General features: G+C 46.0%; 1 pseudogene; it reads right to left on the bottom strand.

The window, feature by feature from the left end:
• Window positions 1-3,639: 3,639 nt before the first annotated feature.
• The window catches only part of LOC111961017 (genetic suppressor element 1-like), a 26,277-nt pseudogene continuing 14,381 nt past the window's right edge, over window positions 3,640-15,535 (bottom strand).

The raw sequence follows: 15,535 nt of genomic DNA, 5'->3' as shown, positions 1-15,535 counted from the left end.
AGTTCCTCTAGAGTCAATAGGATGTAGAGAGWTTACCTGTTATTACAGCAGGGCTCTACGTGACACATCTGCTCCTAAATTGAACAATTTAGGAGCACAATGACAAATATTAGAGGTATTAAAGCGGCAATCCGCAATTTTCCTGGCCACTGTTTCGGTAAAAGGTTAAGGGCCTGGAGAAATGTAACCACACTCAAAGTCATTGACAGAGCCATATATAGATGCAAGGACTGTTCATCCATGATTATAGTTTGAACCATGTTTGGAGGTTATACAGTGTTTGTTTACATTCACTTTGTTGACAAATATTGTAAAAACAAGGTCATGGGCTATATTCAATCCATATCACGGAAGTTCAGCATTACAGTGGAGACCGCTTTCACGGTAAACGCTGCATATGTCAGCTCAATCTGAAATGACCTTTACCTTTCTATCACGCAGTCTGTAATRCTTTAGCGATACAGATTGAATAGAGCCCTATATTTTGGCTTCTGATGGGGTACGACAGTGGAACTAAGCTCTGGGGCTCTTATAAGTTAAACTCTTCAATAATCAAAGGATTTACAGTATATCATTCTTTATAAGTCAAAATGTATGTAGTGACTGCAGAGTGCCCCTTTTAATGATGAGAATTGCCAGCAATTACAAAATGCAGGGTTTAGAAGCACCAGAAAAATAGATTTTTAAGATTGAGGCCCTACATTGGTCCTATGAATCCTAGCTTCGTTTGAAGCTCATCTCCATGTTTGCATACTACTGAGGCTATGGGACAGCAAAGATGAAATTATAACTATTATTATTTGGGCGATTTTTTTTCTTTCTAGGGGCACTGGTGCTCCCAAATTAACATTCCAGGTAGCATAGCAAAATAATTAGGAAAATATGTCCCAAAATGGCAGCACTGTAGAGCCCTTACTAGGATGTACGGTATAGGGTTCTGTGGAAAAACCTGTGGCATATTGGGTAGAATCTGTTTACAATTTTCTGTGTGACTTTGGCACTTCTGTCCTGTGGCTGAAGATATCTCAATGACAGACAGGTTATGAGGGGTTTGTGGCTGAGACTCAGCTTTAAATAATATAAAATAAAATAGCTATCATGATCAAAATATGACACTTCCTGTCCCTCACCTGCAGTGTATTTCTTCCTCACCTTCCCAAAATGTTTTCATTAAGTTTGGGACACTCCACATACAGCTCTTTTAACATGTTTATTTATCTTTAAATAAGTGGAGGGGAGAACGGCGCATAATAATGTCCAGAACGGAGCAGATGGAATGGCATCAAACACCTGGAAACTATGTTTTTGATGTATTTAATACCATTCCACTGATTACGCTCCAGTCATTACCACGAGCCCGTTTTCCCCAAAAAGGTGCCACCAACCTCCTGTGTTTTAAATACTGACCAGCAGCAGTACAACTATTGCAAGCGTCTTGTTTAACCCCTAATTTGTATTCTAAAGCGGGCTTTTAAATAACTATAATTAAAATKATAAAAACACACAATTCTGGCTTAATAAGTATTTACATTATCAATGGCAAAACTATTAAAAACATTATTTAGACTTAATTCTTATAAAAAATATAACAGTATATAACCTTATATATATATATATATACACTACCGTTCAAAAGTTTGGGGTCACTTAGAAATGTCCTTGTTTTGGAATGAAAAGCACTTTTTTTTTTGTCCATTAAAATAACAAAAAATGTATCAGAAATACAGAGTAGACATTGTTAATGTTGTAATTGACTATTGTAGCTGGAAACGGCAGATTATTTATGGAATATCTACATAGGCGTACAGAGGCCATTATCAGCAACATTCACTCCCGTGTTCCAATAGCACGTTGTGTTAGCTAATCCAAGTTTATCATTTTAAAAGGATAATTGATCATTAGAAAACATAATTGCAAAAGGGTTAGCAAAGCTGAAAACTGTTGTTCTGATTAAAGAAGCAATAAAACTGGCCTTCTTTAGACTAGTTGAGTATCTGGAGCATCAGCACTTGTGGGGTTCGATTACAGGCTCAAAATGGCCAGAACAAATAACTTTCTTCTGAAACTCATCAGTCTATTCTTGTTCTGAGAAATGAAGGCTATTCCATGCGAGAAATTGCCAATAAACTGAAGATCTCGTACAACACGTGTACTACTCCCTTCACAGAACAGTGCAAACTGGCTCTAACCTGCATAGAAAGATAAGTGGGAGGCCCCGGTGCACAACTGAGCAAGAGGACAAGTAAATTAGAGTGTCTGTCTAGTTTGAGAAACAGACGCCTCACAAGTCCTCAACTGGCAGCTTCATTAAATAGTACCAGTCTGTGTTAACAGTGAAGAGGAGACTCCAGCATGCTGGCCTTCTAGGCAGAGTTGCAAAGAAAAAGCCGCATCTCAGACTGCCCAATAAATATTAAGATGGGCAAAAATAACAGACACTGGACAGAGGAATTCTGCCTAGAACTCTGCCTAGAATCAGCATCCCGGAGTCGCCTCTTCACTGTTGACGTTGAGACTGGTGTTTTGCGGGTAAAAGACGAAGTCCATATTATGGCAAGAGCAGTTCAAATAAGCAAAGAAGAATCGACAGTCTATCATTACTTTAAGACATGAAGGTCAGTCAATACAGAACATTTCAATAACTTTGAAAGTTTCTTCAAGTCAGTTGCAAAAACCATCAAGCGCTATGATGAAAGTGGCTCTCATGAGGACCGCCACAGGAATGGAAGACCCAGAGTTATCTCTGCTGCAAGTTACCAGCTCAGAAATTGCAGCCCAAATAAATGCTTCACAGAGTTCAAGTAACAGACACATCTCAACATCAACTGTTCAGAGGAGACTGTGTGAATCATCGGTCGAATTGCAGCAAAGAAACCATTACTAAAGGACAACAATAAGAAGAAGAGACTTTCTTGGGCCAAGAAGCACGAGCAATGGACATTAGACCGGTGGAAATCTGTCCTTTGGAGATTTTTTGGTTCAACCGCCGTGTCTTTGTGAGATGCAGTGTGGGTGAACGAATGATCTCTGCATGTGATTTCCACTGTAATGCATGGAGGAGGAGGTGTTATGGTGTGGGGGTGCTTTGCTCGTGACACTGTCTGTGATTTATTTAGAATTCAATACACACTTAACCAGCATGGCTACACAGCATTCTGCAGCGATATGCCATCCCATCTGGTTTGGGCTTAGTGGGACTATATTTTTTCTTTTCAACAGGACAATGACCCAAAACTCACCTCCAGGCTGTGTTAATGCTATTTTATCAGGAAGTGATGCATCAGATGACCTGGCCTCCACAATCCCCTGACCTCAACCAAATGGAGATGGTTTAGGATGAGTCGGACCGCAGAGTGAAGAAAAAGCAGCAAACAAGTGCTCAGCATATGTGGGAACTCCTTCAAGACTGTTGGAAAAGCATTCCAGGTGAAGCTGGTTGACAGAATGCAAAGAGTGTGCAAAGCTGTCATCAAGGCAAAGGGTGGCTATTTGAAGAATCTCAAATATAAAATATATTTGATTTGTTTAACACTTTTTTGGTTACTACATGATTCCACTATGTTGTTATTTCATAGTTTTGTTGTCTTCACTATTATTCTACAATGTAGAAAATAGTAAAAATAAAGAAAAAACATTGAATGAGTAGGTGTTCTAAAACTTTTTACTGGTAGTGTGTRTATATATATATATATAAACATTTTCACAACCTCCAGTTATTTTCTTATAGAAACACTGTCTTAAATATTCTACAACTATGTTTTTGCAAGTCCATGAACCCAAGTGGAAAAAAAATCCAGAATAGTAATATCTCTATAGCACAGTGTTTACTGTTCTAGATRGTTCTAACAGCAATGTCACTAGTATGATCCCTAGTAGATCTTCTAGGTCTTTAAGTGCATCTTGGCTGATTCGTCCTTCCAGTTCAGTGGCTGGTTGGCTTGCTATTGGTTGTGCATTCCCTTTTGAGCTTGCTATTGGTTGCTTCCAAACCCTTCAAATTCAAGGARGGAAAAAAGGAGGATATACTCGTCATTTTATTGTCCCAAATTCTAGAATTGGTTAAAGTGGGTGCCAATATTATGCCATACTCTTGTGTAGCTACGAACTCCAGCTTTTAGACTTCTAGTCTTTCACCAATGGTGAGTCTGACCACACTACAGAGTCTAGGAGTGTGGCACTCCTCCCTTTCTACCATCCTGTCTTCCTTCCCAGTCCAGAGCTCTCTTCCATCTCTGCCTCTGACTGGGAACCAATCCAGTTTCCTCTCTCCAGAGGTCAGTCAGTCTGTCTGTCTGTCTCTGTCAATCTGTCAGGAGCAGGGTAGGGAGTCACCGGGGGAGGCGACCTTTGAGCTGCCCCTTGCCCCAGTGCACGCTGGGAAGGGTCAGACACTTCCTGAAGTGTTCTAGCTGAGCCTGCAGTCGCTCTCTCTCATCTCTCACCCTCTGTCTCTGACTCAGCAGCTCCTAGAGAAAGAGAGAGCGGGAACGGAGCAAGAGAGAGATAAAGAGCGAGAGTGTTTACTAAAAGAGTGAGTAGGGGTGAACAAAGCACATTAGTGTAAACAAACAGTCACAAACAGACAGACAGAGTGCCGATCAAGCTTTAGTTTTTTACTTTTTGATCATAATAAATCAAATTGTATGGACAGATCCTAGATCCTCAAAGTTGATAACTGCTTGGCATCCGACCGCAAGGCACGACAGATGGTAGTGTGTATGGCCCTGTACATCACTGGAGCCCAGCTTCCAGTCATCCAGGACCTCTATACCAGCCGGTGTCAGAGGAAGGCCCTAAAAATTGTCAAAGACTCCGGCTACCCATGTCATAGATTGTTCTCTCTGCTACCGCATGTCTGGAACCAACAGGACCCTGAACAGCTTCTTCCCCCAAGCCACAAGACTGCTAAATAGTTAGTCTGGGTAGCTATTGGCTAACTATTTAACTATCTGCATTGACCTTTTTTTTTATCATGTTGCCTAGTCACTTTATCCCTACCTATATGTACATATCTCCAATCAAATCAAATGTTATTTGTCACATGCGCCGAATACAACAGGTGTAGTACACCTTACTGTGAAATGCTTACTTACAAGCCCTTAACCAACAATGCAGTTCAAGAAATAGAGTTAAGAAAATATTTACTAAATTAAAAATAAAAATAATAATTAAAAGTAACACAATAAAATAACAATAACRAGGCTATATACAGGGGGTTACCGGTACAGAGTCAATGTGCGGGGATACAGGTTAGTCGAGATAATTTGTACATGTAGGTAGGGGTAAAGTGACTATGCATAGATAATGAACAGTGAGTAGCAGCAGTGTAAAAATAAAGGAGGGCGGGGGGTCAAAGCAAATAGTCCAGGTGGCCATTTGATGAATTGTTTAGCAGTCTTATGACTTGGGGGTAGAAGCTGTTAAGGAGCCTTTTGGACCTAGACTTGGCGCTCCGGTACTGCTCGCTGTGCGGTAGCAGAGAGAACAGTCTATGACTTGGGTGACTGGAGTCTTTAACAAATGTTTTGGCCTTCCTCTAACACCGCCTAGTATATAGGTCCTGTATGGCAGGAAGCTTGGCCACAGTGATGTACTGGGCCATATGCACTACCCTCTGTAGCGCCTTACGGTCAGATGCCGAGCAGTTGCCATACCAGGCGGTGATGCAACCGGGCAGGATGCTCTTGATGGTGCAGCTGTATACATTTTTGAGGATCTGAGGAGCCAATCTACCTCAATTACCTCGTACCCCTGCACATCGACTCAGTACTGGTACCCTGTGTATATAGCCAAGTTATAGTTACTCATTGTGTATTTATTCCTTGTGTTATTATTCTGTTATTTCTCTTATTTTATTTCTTCATTGTTGGGAAGTGTCCATAAATAAACAKTTCACTGTTGGTCTACACCTGTCGTTTACAAAGCATGTGACAAATAACATTTGATTTGATTAGATCAGTACTCCTACTCTGAGACACTTTGAATATGTGAGCTTTGTGGACACTTTGTGGATATGGGAGCTTTGTGGATATGGGAGCTTTGTGGGCACTTTGTGGATATGGGAGCTTTGTAGACATGGGAGCTTTGTGGACACTTTGTGGATATGGGAGCTTTGTGGACACTTTGTGGATATGGGCCCTGAGTTTCTTACCGCCATGCTGTGTGAGAGTTGTTCAGCTGTCAGACGGAGAGTGTAGTTCTGAGTCTCCAGCCTCCKGCACTGACTGTGGAGAACCTGTCTCTCCATACCCCGCTCTGAGAGAGAGGGGGAAGAGAGAAATAGAGAGAGCGACAGGAGGGTAAAGGGGAGACATGGGGTCATAGAGGGAGAGGGAGGAAGACAGACAGGGAGATGTGCATAGATAGAGGATGAGAAATTTTGTGTTGGGGGAAGAGAAAGAAAATTTGACAAAAAACAAAAAACAATTTGTAGATGAACGGTTAACTCACCATCCACATACTCCTGATACGCCTCAAAGACTGACTCTATGCCCTTCCACTTCCTAGGGGTTTCTTCGTCCTCCTCTTCGTCCTCCTCTTCCTCATCTTCCTCTGAGCGCTCAACCCGTACGCCATCAGGGTCATGGTGGGGTGGAGAAGGGTAGGGATGATGCCCATTGGTGGGGTGTGGAGGTGTGTGGAGGGGGTCTGGTCTCTTCAGAGGGGGGATGTTGTAGGGCGCTGAGGGCTCAGACTTTATACTGGACTCTGGAACGCATATGGAGCTACCCAGTGTCTTATGGGTAGACTGCAACACAGCCTGGTGGAAGTGTTGGGCGAAGTCCTCCCGGATGAATCTTTCCCAGGGCTTGTTCTGCCCATTCTGCCCAGCCAGGGGCACCTTCAGTTGGGGAGGATGGCCAAGGTGGCCCGCTCCGATCTGGAGACCTTGGAGCCTCTTAGATGGGTGACGTTCGCACAGTCCTGCCCTGTCGGGGTGGAGGCCCAGGGGAGGGGGGTGGCAGGGTGGAGGGGGTTGGGGGTTTAGTGGGTCTGTGTGAAGTTTGTCGGGATGGTGGGGGTAGGGGGGCAAGGGGCTTGGGGAGTCTGGGTAGTGGAGTCCGTTTGATTCGCCTGATAACATAAACATAAACGCAGTATAAGGATCTCATGGGTGTTACCCTTTGTTTGTGTGTGTGTGTGTGTGTGTGTGTGTGTGTGTGTGCAAGCGCGCATGAGTGCGTGTGTGCGTCTTACCAGTTGAGAGAACAGGAGTGCTGCTACAGAGGGGTAATGGGTTGTATCTGATGGTGTCCAATGTCACACTCTTTAGCTTTATAGCCTTCAGCAACCCCTCCATCTTTTCCTTATCTACAGAGCAAGAGAGAGATAGAAAAAGAGAGCAAGGGGGAGGGGTGAAATTCAAATATGGACCTCAAAGCCAGTTCCACTGTTTTTTTTTATTCTTCTCCTCTAATCAGGGAGAGATTWAGACACCAGGTTGGTGCAATTAACTATCAGGTAGAACAAAAAAACAGCAGTACTTCGGAACTCCTAGGGTAAGATTTTAATACCCAATGGATAGGGCATTAGAGTACACTACGTTGTAGTGGATAGGGGTTGGAGAATAAGAGCTAGGGTGTACTGTGCTGGTGTTAGTGTACTGTATTTTACCTCTCCTCTGCTGGCTCGTGACATGGGACAGGCTAAGCATGTTGAGGAAKTGTTTCTTGTCCTCCAGTTGGGGGAAGCAGTTCATCTCTTCAGGGGTGAGAGTGGTGCTGAGGGGGGGAACGGGTGCCACAGTAGAACAAGGGGTCTTCCTCTTGCCTTGTACAGGAGGAGGGGAGTTGCTGCGCTCTCTCAGCATCCTCCTCCTCTTCCTCCTCTTCTGATGAAACAGCTGGTCACGATGGGCCAGCGTGGTCAGGCCACACACWYGCAGAAAACACACCTTCTACAGAGAGACAGATTACAGAGAATTAAATCATACAACGATATAATAGAAGAACAAGTGAAAATTGTTAATGTGTGTGGTAGTTACCTCTGAGGATGTGTCTAGTTTTAGGGGGGGCTGCTCTGCAACCCTTCTGAGGTGGGCCCTCACTTCCTCCTCATCACTCTCATCATACGAGTCATCTAGATCATAGTAATACCCTGGGGGAGGGGAAGGGGGCAGAGGGAGAAAGAGACAGACCAGATTTTTGTTAAAGCCCACCCAGATCTCGTCTCATCCCGTCTTGAATGCCCACTCTCCTCACCTCTCTCCCTCCCTCTTACRTCCCCTTTCTTCTTACCTCCCTCCCTGGCCTCTCTCCTCCTGCTCTCCTCCAGATCCAGCTTGCTGACCAGCCTGTGCTGCTGCTGAAGGATCTTATCGTACACCACTGGGTTTTGAGGCTCCTGGCCTGGCCGCTCAGACTTCTGGAGGTCCCTGGAGGGAGAGGGGGAGCTGGACGGGCGCTGGACCCCCAGGTCAGAGCTGGGGCTGGGGGAGGACAGGAGCAGTGAGCCCTGCTGGTGGAGGTGGTTATGGTGGTGGTTACTGTGAGTGGATCTTTCAAGCTCAGCCATGCTCCAGAGGCCAGAAACCTGCAGAACGGGTCCCCTGATGAAGGAGAACCTCTCTGGACCCTCCCCCGTCCTCCTGCATCCCTCCTCCCCCCGCTCCCAGCTGGGGGGCCACTCAGCTCTGGTCAGACCAGGAGGAGGGCGGGAGGGGGGAATAGGGGAGTCAAACCTGCGACGAGGGTCTGCGGGGGTCTCTGTGAGAGAGGCAGGGTTCCAGAGGGTGGTGGGAGRGACAGGGGGGTGGGGGAGGAGGTGAGGGTGAGCTTTGGGGGAGATGAGTGGAGGTGGGGCTCCTAGGTGGGGTTGAGACTCTCTGTTGCCTGGGTCACACTGGCTGGCGTTGGACCTGTGAAGACAAGAAAAACAATATAGTCACACACAAACACACACACTTGGTTTTTATCAGAGTTGACCTTGATGATGCAGCCAAGCTAAAAGCAGATGTCAGCAGAGTAGAAAGAGTACTGACTCGGAGGACACTGCAGTGTTACCTTAATACATGCATTAACGCACGCACATCAGTGTTTCATTTGTAAAAGTGATCCCGAGAGGGGGGGGTGACGTGGGGGGCTCTGAAGTACCAGAAAAAAATCACCTTTATAATAATAAATCATTGCATGCATTACCAATGCTTTTGCGTTACCGTTGCTTTTGCGTTACCATTGCTTTTGCATTACCATTGCTTTTGCGTTACCATTGCTTTTGCGTTACCATTGCTTTTGCGTTACCATTGCTTTTGCGTTACCGTTGCTTTTGCGTTACCATTGCTTTTGCATTACCATTGCTTTTGCATTACCATTGCTTTTGCATTACCATTGCTTTTGCGTACTGGCATAGAGCAGTAGAGTAGAGGTGCTTGCAGAAGTTGCACACATGGGGGAAAAAATGTGGAGCCTAGGGTCTAGGAAAAATGTTGTCTTTTAGAAACACATTTCACACAATTCCACATCATTTCTGATGACTGGATACTTTAGCAGAATCTTTTTTTGTTACCTCACAAATGATCAGAATGACAGGCTACTTTGACATTGACAAACTGAGAATCTCAGATCAATAAAAATAGTCTAAGCCTAGGTGTGAGGAGACACACAGTGTACAATACGAGGAGGAAACGATAGTCCTAAAAAAGCTTTCCAGTTTCACTGACTCAGCCAATGATGCACAGCTCACTCACCAGCGATGGCCAATGCGCTCGTGCCAAAAGCTCATCTCTCTCTTGTTTTACTTTGTAAAACAATGCTGTTCACTTAACAGGCCTATTTGGAAGTTGATCAAATATTTTGGTCGATTTATAGACAGATTAGAGTCTTCTCTTTTCAGCAGGAGCCATATGCTTTCCAACGATTGTATTTGAAACATTGCGAAAGGCCTGTTTTGGCTAGATGCTGTTCACTGACAGATTTGCCACGCTATTTCTCTTCTGTGGCTAAATTAAAGGCATAGGCCCACTCCTGGTGTAGTATTCTGAATGATTCCCTTTCTTTCTGAACTGACMGCAGTAATTCTATAACTTTGGCAAATGTATTTCAATTCATCAGGAGTGCTGTGGCTCCTCCAGCACCCTTCCGCGGCTATGATTATGATTCTATAAGGAAATAAATGATGAAGTGCAACACTGGCGAGATGAGAGTTGCAGGCTCATGTCTATCAGAGCAGAGAGAGATCATAGACAGTGAATATCATTCTAGTTCTGTGAGAGTTACAGGCACGCTGCTCTCTCTCACCACAGCAATGACCACTCGTTGGTCTATAGTAAGGGTACTGAACTCTTACACTACGAGGTCCCGGCACCTGCTGGTTTTCTGTTCTACCTGATAAATAATTGCACACACCTGGTGTCACAGGCTAAATCAGTCCCTGACTAGGGGGAAACAATGAAAAAATGCAGTGGAACCAGCTTCGAGGTCCAAAGTTAAGTTTGAGGGGTCATAGGCTACAACAGGGGTGTCAAACACATTCCACAGAGGCCYSAGTGTCTGCCGGTTTTAGCTTTTTCCTTTCAATTAAGACCTTTACAACCAGGTGAAAGGGAGTTGCTTACTAATTAGTGACCTTAATTCATCAATAAAGTACAAGGGTGGAGCGAAAAACCGGCAGAAACTCGGCCATCCGTGGAATGATTTTGACACATGCTACAATGTGCGTAAACCATAAACCCGGGCCGGCCCAACACAAATCAATTCTAAGAAAATCAGCCACTATTCACAKGACGTTTTTAGGGGGCAGGAGAATTACAGACAAAGCAACTTGAATGAGCTCTGATTGTTTTTATTTAAAAAATTACATTACAAACAGTAATAAGCAGTGAAAAGTACCGAATTGTCATACTTACAAAAGTAAAGATACTTTAATAGAAAATTACTCAAGTAAGAGTGGAAGTCACCTAGTAAAATCCTACTTGAGTAAAAGTCTAAAAGTATTTGGTTTTAAAAATACTTAAGTATCAAAAGTAAATGTAATTGCTAAAATATACTTAAGTATCAAAAGTAAAAGTAAGAATCATTTCAAATTCCTTATAATAAGCAAATCAGACGGCACCATTTTCTTTTTTTCTTTTATTTATGGATAGCCAGGAGCACACTCCAACACTCAGACACCATTTACAAATGAAGCATGTGTTTAGTGAGTCCGACAGATCAGAGGCARTAGGGATGACCAGTGATATTCTCTTGATAAGTTTGTGAATTAGACCATTTTCCTGTACTGCTAAGYATTCAAAATGTAAAGAGTACTTTTGGATGTCAAGGAAAATGTATGGGGTAAAAAGTACATAATTGTATTTAGGAATGTAGTAAAATAGAAGTAAAAGTTGTCAAAAATATAAATAGTAAAGTAAAGTACAGATACCCCAAGTACTTAAGTACTTTACACCACAAGAGGTAACGGATCCTAGAAAATGGGTTCCGGAACGAAACATTTAAAAACTGAAAGGTGCCGGATCCTGTTCCTGCTGGGGAAACTGATTAACTTATGCATTTCTCAACTGCTTGTTCCTTGCCTGATTAGACACTCACCTGTAGCTGTGTCTCCTAGGCTCCACCCCTTCCCCAGGTGACCACGCCTCACTCTCCTGCCCCTGCCGGCGCTGATTTGACAACCAGAGATTCTCCCCATTGGCCTGTTGGAGCTTCATTGCAGAGGCCAGTGTTCCATGGAGCCCCCCGATAGAGGCTGAGGCAGTGTGTGCATTCCCCATCTGAGAGGGCACCAGGGTGGGAATGGGGTGAGAGGCTGACCCCCTGGAGGACTGGAGGTCTGGCTGTAGAGGTTTAGGGACTGGGAGGGCAGGGAGGGGGGGCTTACCTGGGGAAAAGAGATGAAGTATTATAATTAAACACTACATTATGCACTTTATAATGCATGATATGGATGGTGATCAGTCTCTACTTTCAAGAGAAATATCTGGTGCTTAATTAACGAGAAATCAACCAATCAGTGTGTGTATTTCATCTTTACTGTTTATGTGTGTGTGTGTGTGTGTATATGTACACCGCACCCAGTCTTTTGGGTGTCAGTCTCTCCCCAGGTAAGACCCTGTCCTCCGGCGGAGCCGTGAGAGCCTTCAGTCCAGCAAGGTACTGGGTCCCCACCGCTTTCACCATCTCCCTCTGCCTCTCTTTCTCCCTCTGCCTCTCTCTCTCCCTCTGCCTCTCTCTCTCCCTCTTCCTTTCTCTCTCTCTGTCCCGCTCCCTCTCTCTCTCCCGTTCCAGCTCAAGCTCCCTCTGTTTCTCTCGTTGGCGAAGGTCTTCCTCCATCTGTAGTCTGTGGGGAGGTTAAAAGATACACACACATCCACACACCACAGACACATGGGAGAGATGATGAGAGATGCAACACCCAACATGGGGCAGATTAACCACACACTGTTAAACACACACCTATGCACACACATGCCCACGCTTGCAGGCGCGTACACACACACACACACAGCATTAAGACAGCATGAGTGAGCAAGAGAAGATGAACAATTAATAGGTAACAACAGGATATAAACACACACAGACACCGATGTGTGTATTGGTGTGTGTTATGTGTATATGGTAGAAAATATAACACAGTCAGCAACCTGTGCTTTTCCTGCAGAGAGATTACAAAGTGTGTGTGCATGTATGAGTGTAACACCTCTCAGCCAGAGTGATTGTTCAGCTTCCAAAGGTAGCAGCCCTCAGGGCAGGTGCAGGTGTGTGTGTGTGTGTATTATAAGAGTGTGTGTTACCTCTCAGCTATTGCGCTGTGTGTGTGGCTGAGCTCCCCAGGGTAGCGTGCCCCAGGCAGGTGCATGTGGAGGGCAGAGGGGTGGAGGGTAGAGAAGGCTCCGCCTGCTGGTACAGAGTAGAACTGAGANGTGCATGTGGAGGGCAGAGGGGTGGAGGGTAGAGAAGGCTCCGCCTGCTGGTACAGAGTAGAACTGAGAGCGCAGTGCAGACAGACACAGAGACTCCTCCATCCTGGAACACAGAGAGAGAGAGACAAGGGGAAAAGAAATGGCAGGAGAGGCAAAGAGAGAGGGAGCAATTAATTTCAACCTTTGGCACATTTTGGGGTTCAGTCGCCATTTATACATCCCAACCCGGACACACAAACACAAAGGCTGCTTCAAACCTCTGTCTCCCTGTCTGTCTCTCTGTGTCCCTGTCTGTCTCTCTGTCTCTCTGTGTCCCTGTCTGTCTCTCTGTGTCCCTGTCTGTCTCTCTGTGTCCCTGCCTGTCTCTTTGTCTTCCTGTCTGTCTGCCTGTCTCTCTGTGTCTCTGTCTCATCTGTAGAACACTGATTCTATAGAGTCCGACTGAGGTGGTCTATAGACTGACCTGTGGAGGTAGGAAGGGTGATCTATAGACTGACCTGTGGAGGGTGGTCTATAGACAGACCTGTGTATGTGGTGGAAGTAGGAAGGGTGGTCTACAGACGGACCTGTGTTTTTTTGTGGAGGTAGGAAGGGTGGTCTATAGTCTGACCTGTGTATGTGGTGGAGGTAGGCAGGGGAGGCTATAGACTGACCTGTGTATGTGGTGGAGGTAGGAAGGGGAGTCTATAGACTGACCTGTGTATGTGGTGGAAGTAGGAAGGGGAGTCTATAGACTGACCTGTGTAGGTGGTAGAGGTAGGCAGATTGGTCTATATAATGACCTGTGGAGGTAGGCAGGGTGGTCTATAGACTGACCTGTGTAAGTGATGGAGATAGGCAGGGTGGTCTATAGACTGACCTGTGTAGGTGGTGGAGGTAGGCAGGGTGGTCTATAGACTGACCTGTGTAGGTGGTGGAGGTAGGCATCTGATTTCATCTCCTCCTCCTCTCCTCTCCCTCCCTCATTCCCCCTGCTCCATTTCCCCTCTCCCTGTCCCCCTGTCCCTCTCTCCTTCTTCCCTGCTCCATTTCCCCTCTCCTTCTTCCACTTTCCACTACCTTCCCCTCTCCCCTGTCCCCTCCCCCTCTCCCTTTGCTCCCCTCTTCCTCCGTTCCCCTCTGCCTTCGTCACCCCTCCCTCCACTCTCCTCACCCTCCGCCCTCTCCCTCCATTCCCTTCTCCCTTGTCCCCACTCCCTCCTTTCCCCTCTCCCTCCATTCCCTTCTCCCTTGTCCCCCACTCCCTCCGTTCCCCTCTCCCTCCATTCCCATCTCCTTCCTTGCCTCAAGCTCATAGAGCTATTAACATGAGAGTCTCTTGCTGTGACCTAGAAGAAGGTGATGTGTGCGCGCAGGCGAGCGTGTGTGTGTGTGTGTTAGGGGACAGACATGACAGGGGTGTCAGAGTAGGGATGAGAGCATTGCTGGCAGGGGATTCAGTGATGCGTGTTCAAACAGAGTGGGGGGTTGGAGTAGCTACATTGATAGCCAATGACAGTGTTAACATGCTATGGTTAGCTCAACATTAAGGGACAAATCCTGACATGAAAATAGTTTCACATGTTGTGAGTGGGAGATTTTTTATTTTGCTTAACAAACATGATCTATTTCCGTCTCTCTCTTCTTCTCCCTCCCTCTCCCCCTCTCTGTCAGGCTGAGTCAGGTGTTTGTGGAGTGAGTAGGAGAGTGTTGGGTCTGAGCTCAGCCCTACCCAGGAGAAAGGAGGTTATCCTGTCCCCTCTCCTCACGTCTTGGCTCACCCCTCTTACCCCTTCAGCCTCACCCCCAGCTCTGTCATGCAGGCCCGGCGACTACAGGGCCTTAGGTGAATCACTCCTGGATGTCCTAACACACACACAACACACAACACACACACACACACACACACACACACACACACACACACACACACACACACACACACACACACACCACGTGCAACGGATAAGACTCTCTTGCTTAAACCACATATGCACTATCCTCCGTTCACCCCAAAACAGCAGACTCAATTTTGCAATCTAATCCCCAACTCCTCCCCCTCCTGTAGTCTACCCGGTCAGGTACACCCTGCGGTTCCTTCGGGACGGTCCCAGAGGAGTACCTGAGAGGACTCCGCCCCTTTTCTACCTCAGACGACCTCCGCCTACCCTCGCTGCACCTGGGGCTCGACCCCGTCACTGCTGCCCATGTTACTGCTGCTGCTGCCTACTACCACCCTGCCTACCTCCACCACCTACACAGGTCAGTCTATAGACCACCCTGCCTACCTCCATCACCTACACAGGTCAGTCATTAGACCACCCTGCCTACCTCCACCACCTACCAGGTCAGTCTATAGATCCACCTGCCTACCTCCACCACCTACAAGGTCAGTCTATAGATCACCCTGCCTACCTCCACCACCTACACAGGTAGTCTATAGACACCCTGCCTACCTCCACCACCTACACAGGTCAGTCTATAATCACCCTGCCTACTCCACCACCTACACAGGTCAGTCTATAGACACCCTGCCTACCTCCACCACCTACACAGGTCAGTCTATAGACACCCTGCCTACCTCCACACCTACACAGGTCAGTCTATAGACACCCTGCCTACTCCACCACCTACACAGGTCAGTCTATAGACAACCCTGCCTACCCGCATCCACCTACACAGTCAGTCTATAGACCAACC

The sequence above is a fragment of the Salvelinus sp. IW2-2015 genome, linkage group LG4q.1:29 (assembly GCF_002910315.2).
Source record: "Salvelinus sp. IW2-2015 linkage group LG4q.1:29, ASM291031v2, whole genome shotgun sequence".
NCBI lineage: Eukaryota > Metazoa > Chordata > Actinopteri > Salmoniformes > Salmonidae > Salvelinus > Salvelinus sp. IW2-2015.
Note: the sequence above shows the minus strand (reverse complement) of the source record. Positions and strands in the feature narration are given on the sequence as shown.